Here is a 10734-nt window from a genome sequence, read left to right as displayed (position 1 = left end):
ACTCCTGAGCTTAGGTGATCCGCCTGCCTCGGCCTCCCAAAGTGCTGGGATTACAGGTGTGAGCCACTGCTCACGGCCCATGTTTTTAACCTACACTGCAACAAAGGTGACTTATGCCTGAGATGGAGCAATGGTTCAATATTCCCAAGTCTGTTAATTGCTATACTAATAGATCAAATGAGGAAGTTTATAAATTGTAGGGAAAAAAAACACATCAAAATCAGTGCCAAGGTGAGGACGTCCACTGTCAAGTATTTTTTTCTCTAGGAGTACTAGCCAATGCAATCACACAAGAAAAATAAAAGCTACGACTAAAAGGAAGAGAATCTATAGGTTGAATCACAAGAAAGTGCTGTTTATATGGGTAAAACACATTGAAATATGGACAATTTTATATTGCTCAATTTCACATGAATGTATTAGTGGGTTTTCTTGTTTTTCTAACCTTTAAACATTTTTAGCTTGTTATCTAAATTTAACCTTTATGTTTGGCATAACTTCAGACTTACAGAAAATTTGGTAGATTGATCTCCAACTTCTGAACAACACGAAGGTTATGGACGCCAGTCCCCCATGCAGTTGAAAATTCGCACATAACTTTGACTCCTCCAAACTCAAGGCTAGCCAGGTGTGGTGGCTCATGCCTGTAATCCCAACATTTTAGGAGGCCATGGTAAGAGAATCACTTGAGCCCAGGAGTTCAGGACCAGCCTGGGCACCATAGCAAGAACCTGTCTCTACAAATAATATCAATAATTAGCTGAGCATGGTGACATGCATCTGTGGCCCCAGCTACTTGGGAGGCTGAGGCAGGTGGATCACGTGAGCCCAGGATGTCAAGTTTGCAGTGAGCCATGATCACACCACTGCACGTCAGTCGTCTGAGTGACAGAGCAAGACCCTGTCTCAAAAATTAAAAATGAAAAATTAAAGCTAGAAAAAATTATTAAGAAAATCATGCTGGGCACAGTGGTTCATGCCTGTAAGTCCAACACTTTGGGAGGCTAAGGCGGGTGGATCTCTTGAGCCCTGAAGTTCAAGACCAGTCTGGGCAACATAGGGAGACCCTGTCTCTACAAATAATTATTTTAAAATTCTTTGGGAGGCTGAGGTGGGTGGATCACTTGAGCTCAGGTGTTTGAGACCAGCCTGGGCAATATGGTGAAACCTATTCTCTACCAAAACACAAAAAATTAGCTGGGCATGGTGACATGCACCTGTGGTCCCATCTACTCAGGAGACTGAGGTGGGAAGATTACTTGAGCCTGAGAGGCAGAGGCTGCAGTGAGCCAAGATCATGCTACTGCACTCCAGCCTGGGTGACTGGAGCAAAACACCTTCAAGAAAAGAAAGAAAGAAAAAGAAAGAAAGAGGGGGAAAGAAAGAAAGAAGGAAGGAAGGAAGGAAGGAAGGGAGGGAGGGAGGGAGGGAGGGAGGGAGGGAGGGAAGGGAGGGAAAGAGAGAAGAAAGTAGCCAGGCTTGGTGGCATGCACCTGTGGTCCCAGCTACTTGGGAGGCTGAAGCAGGAGGATCACTGAAGCCCAGGAGATGGAAGCTGCAATGAGCCATGATCATGCCACCGCACTCCAGACTAGGTGACTGACTGAGACCCTGTCTCAAGAAAAGAAAGAAAAGAGAAGAAAGAAAGAAGAAAGAAAGAAAGAAAGAAAAGAAAGAAAGAAAGAAAGAGAGAGAGTATAGAGAAATAGAAGGAGATATAAGAAAGAGTGAGAAGAGGAGGGAATGAAGGAAGAAATGAAGTAATGAAGCAAGGAATAAAGGCCGTAAGGACTGAATGAAGAGGAAAGAGGCCATGAGTGCGGGGAAGGACTGAAGTAAGGAAGGAAGGAAAAAGAGGCCGGGCAGTGCCACTGCACTCCAGACTAGGTGACTGAGTGAGACCCTGTCTCAAAAAGAAGAAAGAAAGAAAGAAAGAGAGAGCGAGAGAGAGAGAGGAAGGAAGGAAAAAGAAAAAAGAGGCCGGGTGCGTGGTGGCTCACACATGTAATCGCAGCACTTTGGGAGGTTGAGGTGGGCAGATCACGAGGTCAGGAGATCGAGACCATCCTGGTTAACACAGTAAAACCCTGTCTCTATTAAAAATACAAAAAATTTGCCGGGCATGGTGGTGGGCATCTGTAGTCCCAGCTACTCAGGAGGCTGAGGCAGGAGAATGGCGTGAACCCAGGAGGCAGAGCTTGCAGTGAGCCAAGATTGCGCCACTGCACTCCAGCCTGGGCAACAGAGTGAGACTCTGTCTCAAAAACAAAAATAAAAATAAACAGAAAAGAAAGAAAGAAAAAGAAAAAGTGTCTGTCCATCCACAGTGGGACGCTATGCAACCACCATTTAAACGGCCAAAGCAGATCTTCTCTAAGGATGTTAATGTGAAAAGCAGGAGTGTGATAGGTTGTGTACTTCTTTTTCTTTTTTTTTTTTTTTTTTTTGTTGAGACAGAGTCTTGCTTTTGTTGCCCAGGCTGGCGTGCAATGGCGCAGTCTCGGCTCACTGCAACCTCCACCTCTTGGGTTCAAGCGATTCTCTTGCCTCAGCCTCAAGTAGCTGGGATTACAGGCATCCACCACCACGCTCAGCTAGTTTTTTGTATTTTTTAGTAAAGACGGGGTTTCACCATGTTGGCCAGGCTGGTCTCGAATTCCTGACCTCGTGATCCACCCTCCTTGGCCTCCCAAAGTACTAGGATTACAGGTGTGAGCCACAGTGCCCGGTCCCCCTGCTTTTTTTTTTTTTTTTTTAATGCAGGGCTTGGGGAGGTGACTTTTATCCAAATATCTCTGAAGGAGACACTGGTCACAGCCTCCATCTCTGGGGAGCAAACCAGGGCTCTGGTAATTGGCGGGGGACATACTCTCATGTTTCTCTATGTACCTTTTGTAAAAATTGCATTTTAAAAAACCATGCACATGTATTACTTATTAAAAATTAAAAATTGTTTTTAAAAGTGTCTGGGCTGAGTGTGGTGGCTCATGTCTATAATCCCAGCATGTTGGGAGGCTGAAGCAGGAGGATCACTTGAGCCAAGGAGTTGGAGACAAGCCTGAATAATATAGGGAGACCACTGTCTTCACAAAAAGTTTTAAAATTAGCCAGGTGTAGTGGTGCACACCTGTAGTCCCAGCTACTTGGGAGGCTGAGGCAGGAGAATCGCTTGAACCCTGGAGATAGAGGTTGCAGTAAACCAAGATCATGCCACTGCACTCCAGCCTGGGCGACAGAGTGAGACCCTGTCTCAAAAACTAAATAAATAGGCTGGGCACGGTGGCTCACACCTGTAATCCCAGCACCTTGGGAGGACAAGGCAGGTGGATCATCTGAGGTCAAGAGTTTGAGACCAGCCTGGCCAACATGGTGAAACCCCATCTCTACTAAAAACACAAAAATTAGCGGGGCGAGGTGGTGAGCGCCTGTAATCCCAGCTGCTCGGGAGGCTGTGGCAGGAAAATCGCTTGAACCTGGGAGGCAGAGGTTGTAGTGAGCCCAGATTGTGCCACTGCACTCCAGCCTGGGTGACAGAGCAAGACTCCATTTCAAAAAAATAAATAAGTAAATACAAATAAAAATTAGCTGGGCGTGGTGGTGCACACCTGTAATCCCAGCTACACAGGAGGTTGTGCCAGGAGAATTGCTTGAACCCTGGAGGTGGAGGTTGCAGTGAGCCAAGATCATAGCCACTGCACTCCAGTCTGGGCGACAGAGTGAGATCCCTGACTCAAAAACTAAGTAAATAAAAATAAATTCAAAACATTCCTAAGAGGCTGGTGTAGAGAGGAGATTGGAAGCTCTTGGAACTCTGTCAGAGTTCCACTCCCTTTAGCCAGTCCTGTTCATGATCCTCCCACACACCTGGGGTTTGTAGGTGCCTGATCAGGACCTTCACCTGAGAGGGGGCTCACCTGGAGGCTCTGCCTATGGGGAAAATGAGGCTGCAGGAAGGTGAGATCTAGCTGTTGTGTTCTTCTAACGGCCACCAGGAGCCGCCCCAGCCATCAGATCCAGTTGCCGCCTCCTGAGGGCCCAGAGTTTTGAGAGTCGGACAGGGTGGGTCTGAGACCCCCCTCCCCCGACCCTGGCGTCAGTCCAGAAGCCAGCAGGAAATGGTTCCTCCTTCTGGAGTCAGCCAGAGCTGGAAGCCTGGAGACTGGCCTCGCTCCAGCCAGGACCCTAGGGACGTAAGACCCCCTCACCACAGGGCTGTGTGGTCCAAGAACTGGCCCGTGTAAAGGGCAGGGCACAGGGCTGTCCACAGGAACTAAGTCATTGTCACCATTGTGTATTTATTTATTTCCCCTGCTGGCTCCATCTTGGCTATACCTGAGGGACTCCTGAACATGAGTTCTGAGCCAGCCGTGGTGGCTCACTCCTGTAATCCCAACACTTTGGGACGCCAAGGTGTGCTGATCACTTGAGATCAGGAGTTCGAGACCACCCTGGCCAACATGGTGAAACCCCCGTCTCTACTAAAAATACAAAAAATTAGCTGGGTGTGGTGGTGGGCGTCTGTAATCCCAACTACTCCGGAGGCTGAGGCTGGAGAATTGCTTGAACCCGGGAGGCAGAGGTTTCAGTGAGCCGAGATCACGCCACTGTACTTCAGCCTGGGTGACAGAGCGAGACTCCGTCTCCAAAAAAAAAAAAAAAAAAAATCAGTTCTGGGGATGGAGGGTGACAGGGAGCCATGGCAGATGTGTGAGCAGGAGGGGCACAAGTAGAACTAGTGTCAAAGAATGTTGGGAAGCGGGGAATTTGAGGCTGGAGGCTTTGAACCCCAGGGAAGTCATAAGACAGAGAGTCGGTGAGTATTCGAGATGACTTGAGAAGGACAGGCCGAGAACTAGGTCTGCATTGAGGCTCCCCAGATGCCCAGAGCGGCAAACAGCACTTCTGAGTGACACCTGCCTCCCACCCTACAGAGCCAGCCACTGAGCTGTCCTTGTTCTATCTCCCTGTCTCCACCTGTCTAATGATCCTTCTTGGTCTCTGTTGGTTCTCTCTCTCTCTTTCTTTTCTTTTCTTTCTTTCTTTTTTGAGACGGAGTGTCACTCTTTTTGCCCAGGCTGGACTGCATTGGCGTGATTTCGGCTCACTGCAACCTCCATGCCCAAGTGATTCTCCTGCCTCAGCCTCCTGCGTAACTGGGATTACAGGTGTGCACAACCACACCAGGCAAATTTTTGTATTTTTTTTTAGTAGAGATGGGGTTTCACCGTGCTGGCCAGGCTGGTCTTGAACTCCTGACTTTGTGATCCGCCCACCTCGGCCTCCCAAAGTGCTGGGATTACAGGTGTGAGTCACCGCGCCTGGCCAATTTTTGTATTTTTAGTAGAGACAGGATTTCACCATGTTGGGCCAGGCTGGTTTCAAACTCCTGACCTCAGGCGATTCACCTGCGTGGGCCTCCCAAAGTGCTGGGATTACAGGTGTGAGCAACAGCACCCGGCCTCTGCTGGTCATCTCTCTAAGTGTCTTTCTGTCTCTGGTTAGCTCTGTCTGTCTACCCCTGTCTCCAGGGCACCATCCTGGGTAATCCCTATCCATGGCCACACTGCAGCTCCCCTCCCATAGCTAGAGGGACAGATGTAGGGGACAAAAATGGAAAGTCCATAGTAGCCATGGCAGGAGGGGACATGGACTAGCTGCAACCTGACCTTTCCAGCCCCCGAATCACAGGCAAGGAAGTGGGTCCCTGTTTTTCTTTTCTTTTGTTTTTTATTTATTTTTTATTTTTTGAGACAGAGTTTTGCTCATGTTGCCCTGGCTGGAGTGCAATGGCGCAATCTCAGCTAACTGCAACCTCCACTTCCTGGGTTCAAGCGATTCTCCTGCCTAAGCCTCCCCAGTATCTGGGATTACACGCACGTGCCACGATACCTGGCTACTTTTGTATTTTTAGTAGAGATGAGGTTTCCCCATGTTGGTCAGGGTGGTCTCGAACTCCCGGCCTCAGGTGATCCACCCACCTCAGCCTCCCAAAGTGCTGGGATTACAGGCGTGAGCCACTGTGCCCGGCCTAGGTTGCTATTTTTCAGCAGGGAACACAGAGTCCCAGAGATCACAGGTTTCCCCCACCCCACAGAGGGACTCTCTTCGCTGCCTCTGTCACCTCCAAAAGCACAAAACTTAATTCACTTCCATTAACCAAAAACCAAACACGTGCACATAAAAGTGGAGGGTTGGCCGGGCGCAGTGGCTCATGCCTGTAAAGCCAGCATTTTGGAAGGCTGAGGCGAGAGGATCACTTGAGGTCAGGAGTTCAAGCCCAGCCTGGCCAATATGGTGAAACCCAGTCTCTATTAAAAATACAAAAATTAACCGGGGGTGATAGTGCGTACCTGTAGTCCCAGCTACTCAGGAGGCTGAGCCAGAATTGCTGTAACCTGAGGGACAGAGGTTGCAGTGAGCCGAAATGGCTCCACTGCACTCTACCCTGGGTGAAAGAGCGAGACTCCGTATCAAAAAAAAAAGAGAGAGAGAGAGAAAGAAAGTCAGGCGTGGTGGCTCACGCCGGTAATCCCAGCACTTTGGGAGGCCGAGGCGGGCGGATCATGAGGTCAGGAGATCGAAACCATCCTGGCTAACACGGTGAAACACCATCACTATTATAGGCACAAAAAACTAGACAGGCGTGGTGGCAGGCGCCTGTAGTCCCAGCTACTCGCGCGGCTGAGGCAGGAGAATGGCATGAACCCGGGAGGCAGAGGTTGCAGTGAGCTGAGATTGGGCCACTGCACTCCAGCCTGGGCGACAGTGCAAGAGTCTGTCTCCAAAAAAAAAAAAAAAATAGTGGAGGGTTTTCTGAACTTCACCGAAATCTTTCTTCACCAGAAATATCACTTCCTCAAGGACCTTCCTGAAGTTCTGAGTGGTTTTTTTTTTTTTTTTTTAACTCGTGTCTCCATGAGGACTTCAGTGTCAGTTTTCAGGGAGTGACACAGAGTTGACTTCCTCATGACAGTTTTTCCTTCTCCACTCAAACAAACAAATGAAACCAAATCAATTGTTTTCTGTTTAGAAACACAAAAGGGTTTAAAAGCAAGCCTGATTTTCTGATGCCCCTCCAAGGGAATTTGAAGGGATTCATTTGCAAAATTTCCTGTGAACATGACAAATTGTTTTCAGGAAAAACCCAGCACTCACATCAGGGCTGATGCATTTGACTTCACGTAGATTCTCCATCAGGCACTCATGTTCTCCCTCTAGGTTTTTCTGGCCAACGACACAAACAGAACATTTTCATAAAGTCCATGTTGCAGATTTCAGACCTCGCAGGCAAGTATGTCAATGAAAACAACCTCTTTGAAGGACAAATCGGTGACAACTATCCAAATGTAAAAATGTGCTCACTTTGAGACCCAGTAATTTCATTCATTTCTGGAAATTTGATTTTCTTTTATTCTTTATTTTTTTTTGAGACCATCTCACTCTGTCACACAGGCTGGAGTGCAGTGGTGTGATCTCGGCTCACTGCAACCTCTGCCTCCTGGATTCAAGCAATTCTCCTGCCTCAGTCTCCCAAGTAGCTGGGATTACAGGCGCCCACCACTATGCCTGGCTCATTTTTGTATTTTTTATAGAGACGGGATTTCAACATGTTGCCCAGGCTTGTCTTGAACTCCTGGACTCAAGCGATCTGCCTGCCTTGGCTTCCCAAAGCGCTCTGGATTACAGATGTGAGCCACTGCACACAGCCAGGAAATTTGATTTTAAATCTTCTTTTATTTATTGAAACAAAAAACTCAGAAACAATCTCAGTGCCCATGCGTAATTTTATTGTAATGTATCTGGTGAAAACCTAAACAGCCGGCCAAAGGAATCAATGAATCTCAAAGACATAATACTGTACAAAAAGAGGAAAGTCTATCTTTACCTTTTTTTTTTTTTTTTTTTTTTTTTTTTGGAGACGGAGTCTTGCTTTGTCGCCCAGGCTGGAGTGCAGTGGCATGATCTGGGCTCACTACAACCTCCACCTCCCGGGTTCAAGCGATTCTTCTGCCTCAGCCTCCTGTGTAGGTGGGAGTACAGGCACCCACCACCACATCCAGCTAATTTTTGTATTTTTAGTGGAGATGGGGTTTCACCATATTGACCAGGCTGGTCTCGAACTCCTGATCTCGTGATCCGCCCGCCTCAGCCTCCCAAAGTGCTGGGATTACAAGTGTGAGCCCCCACGCCTGGCCTACCTTTTTTTGTTAGGGGGAAAAAAAAATCAGGCCTGGTGCGGCAGCTCACACCTGTAATCCCAGCACTTTGGGAGGCCGAGGTGGGTGGATCATGAGGTCAGGAGTTCAAGACCAACATGGTGAAACCCTGTCTCTACTAAAAATACAAAAAATTAGCCGGGCATGGTAGTGTGTTCCTGTAGTCCCAGCTACTCAGGAGGCTGAGGCAGGAGAATCACTTGAACCCGGGAGGCGGAGGTTGCGGTGAGCCGAGATGGCACCACTGCACTCCAACCTGGGCGACAGTGCCAGACTCCGTCTCAAAACAGAAAACTGGCTATGTTGTCTTCACTTGATTTTTGTTCTGTGTTTGTTTTTTGGGGTTTTTTTTTGAACAGGCTTTCAAACTCGTGGGCTCAAGCGATTGATTCTCCCACCTCTGGCTCCCTAATTGCTGGGATGACAGGTGTGATCCACTGCGCCTGGCTATCTCCACTTCGGACAGGAGAAAACTGAGGCCCAGGGAGGGAAAGTCACTTCTCCAAGGCCACAAAAGCTGGTAGGTGACACAGTCAGAACTCAACTCCTGAACTCTAAATTGTAAAGCTGGGTTCACTCAGACTACGTAGCCCCCATTACGGAGGATGTTCTGCTCCTGCCCAGCTCTGGGGGGCTCTGGGTGGGGCTGGCCAACCTGGAGAAATGGCTGGTTGGGCACCCATGGCAACCCCCAGCCCTCCTTCCCCCACTAGCAGCCACCGCCGACACAGCTGGGAAGGGTCCGGAATCAGGATCAGGAACCACCGGGTAGCTGCAAAGGTCAAAGGTCAGACATGGGTTTCCTGCCCACCCCTGGGAACTTCCTTCTTCTCAACTCTACTCTCGCCTCACTGAGCACCACCCTGGAGTACCCCTCTGCTCTGTCAACGACCCCTCCCCACTCTGTTACCCTGGCTAATGGGAGGACGGGTCTGCACGCCCCAGCCTTCACACTGCCTACAGAGGACAGCAATTGCACGATTGTCACCTGTCCGGAGTCCAGCCTCCTTTCCAGCTCCCTGCTCCTGTCCCTCTAGCCCACCCTGACTCCACGGGGTGGGGGGATACCTGTCCCAGTCTGTCTCCCAAGACTGGGAGTTGCTTGTGGCTGGGCTTGGGACTGATGCGTCTTGCGGGGGCCTGGCATCACTCAGCGTGGAGCAAACAAAGAAGGGACCCCATGGAGCGTTTTTCTGGAGCTCCTAATTCTGGGAGATAGGCAGGACACACAGAATTCTTTGCTTCCTGGTCCCTAAGACCCCTCCAGCCCAACTTGGGGGGTGACCCACAGTGACGCCAGAAAACTCCCATGGTTTTTTGGTTTGTTTGTTTTTGTTTTTAAGACAGAATTTCTCTCTTATCTCCCAGGGTGGAGTGCAGTAGCCTGATCTCGCCTCACTGCAACCTCCGCCTCCTGAGTTCAAGTGGTTGTCCTGCCTCAGCCTCCCCAGCAGCTGGGATTACAGGTGCTCGCCACCATACCTGGTTAATTTTTGTATTTTTAGTAGAGATGGGGTTTCACCCTATTGGCCAGGCTGGTCTGGAACTCCTGACTTCAGGTGATCCGCCTGCCTTGGCCTCCCAAAGTGCTGGGATTACAGGTGTGAGCCACTATGCCCAGCCCCCCCATAGGGTTTTGAGTGTCGAGGGAGGAATCTCAGTCCCCCCTATCCACCACTTCTCATTCACCATCTCACGGAGCCCCCAGCAGTGCCTCCAGCAGGAAATGATCCTAATCATAACAACAGCCACAGAGTGACCAGGCACCGGGTATACCCTGTCTCACAAAGGGGAAGGTGAGGCACATTGACCAGGCACCGGGTATACCCTGTCTCACAAAGGGGAAAAGTGAGGCACAGACATGTGAGGCCTCTTGCCCAAGCTCTCACGAGGCAAAGCCAGCTCTTCCCAGCTCTAAGTTCATTATTCCTTGTGCTGCAGTTTCCTGGAACATTTATTGAGCACCTAAGTGAACAGGGCTTTGTGGGCAATGACAGAGCTTGGGGAGCCAGTGCCACCACCATCCATGGCTCAGCCCTCCGTGATGCCCTCCTGTGCAATTACTGATCACCTACTGCTTGTCCACCCCTAGGCTAGCTAAGCGTTTCACACTTTTTTTGTTTTTTTGAAACACAGTCTTGCTCTGTACCCCAGGCTGGAGTGCAATGGCACGATCTCTGCTCACTGCAACCTCCACCTCCTGGGTTCAAGCAACTATTCTGCCTCAGCCTCCTGGGTAGCTGGAATTACAGGCATGCACCACCACACCCAGCTAATTTGTGTATTTTTAGTAGAGACGGGGGTTTCACCATGGTGGCCAGGTTGGTCTCGAACTTCTGACCTCAGGTGATCCGTCCACCTCGGCCTCCCAAAGTGCTGGGATTATAGGTGTGAGCCACCGCGCCCAGCGCATTTCCCATGTTTTGTGGCATTTAATCAGCACCGCCCCAGTGAAGTGGGTGCACGTCTGTAGCCAGCCTGTCTCGAGGTAAGTCAAGCCCCCTGAACTAACCGTGTG

The sequence above is a fragment of the Rhinopithecus roxellana genome, chromosome 8 (genome assembly GCF_007565055.1).
Source record: "Rhinopithecus roxellana isolate Shanxi Qingling chromosome 8, ASM756505v1, whole genome shotgun sequence".
Taxonomy (NCBI): domain Eukaryota; kingdom Metazoa; phylum Chordata; class Mammalia; order Primates; family Cercopithecidae; genus Rhinopithecus; species Rhinopithecus roxellana.
This window is presented reverse-complemented; position numbering follows the sequence as displayed.